Source organism: Condylura cristata, unplaced genomic scaffold (assembly GCF_000260355.1).
Source record: "Condylura cristata isolate star-nosed mole 26May11 unplaced genomic scaffold, ConCri1.0 scaffold00004, whole genome shotgun sequence".
Taxonomy (NCBI): domain Eukaryota; kingdom Metazoa; phylum Chordata; class Mammalia; order Eulipotyphla; family Talpidae; genus Condylura; species Condylura cristata.
In genome coordinates this window covers 40272426-40273293 of record NW_004567105.1, presented here as the reverse complement: position 1 = coordinate 40273293, position 868 = coordinate 40272426, and the positions used below count along the sequence as shown (strand labels likewise).

Below are 868 nucleotides of genomic sequence, written 5' to 3'. Positions count from 1 at the left end.
CTATTTCCACTCCCTTGTAACACATCTGTAATATGATTTTGAAGCACCTCCATTTAAGTCCTCCAAGACTTATTTCTCCACTCCTTGCTTGGATGCAAGTCTGGTGTCCAGTGGGTTTGAGAAGATGTGCACATTTGCATTTGCTGGATTGCTAGTTTGCTGGCCTCACTTGCTTCTAATTATCCCTGCTATTGCCCCATGGGAATAAATCTGTCCCATCCACTGACTGCCAAGAGATGTAAAGAGTTCCTGACTGCGAGGGAGGTAGGAAAGGCAGTTTGTATAATAATAGAAAGAACTCTATGGACTCTGCTGAATTCAGCATGTTCTGTATGCACAAATAAATAAATCTTTAAAAAAAAGTCACAGGCAACACTTGATACCTGTAGAATGCTTGTGAGGGGCTGACTCATGGCCCCATCAAAGGTGATTTTTCTTATCTCTTGCAGTAATAGGACCATTTCCTGTTGCATGGCCCATGCTGTTACACAGAGCCCCATATTCAACATACAGTTTAATGTTCTACTGGTTTTAAAATTTTAAATTTTTAACATGTTTGCTACATTTTCATTTGTGCTATACCCTGAAAAGCATGTAAATACTCCTGTGAGGTGGAAAGTATTCACAAGGATGGCAATGAATACACTGGTCATCCTATGGACACATAAAGTCAAACAAAATCTTAATAGTCAAATAGAAATATATCAGAGAACTGTTATAGCAGACTACAAAAATGGTTCCAAATTCTTACCCTATTTCCACTCCCTTGTAATACATCTGTAATATGATTTTGAAGCACCTCCATTTAAGTCCTCCAAGACTTATTTCTCCACTCCTTGCTTGGATGAAAGTCTGGTGTCCAGTGGGT

General features: G+C 39.2%; 1 protein-coding gene across 1 annotated transcript in view; it reads right to left on the bottom strand.

The window, feature by feature from the left end:
• Positions 1 to 868, bottom strand: part of PKD1L1 (polycystic kidney disease 1 like 1) — a 117874-nt gene that overhangs the window by 110153 nt on the left and 6853 nt on the right. The gene's annotated exons all lie outside the window — the stretch shown is intronic.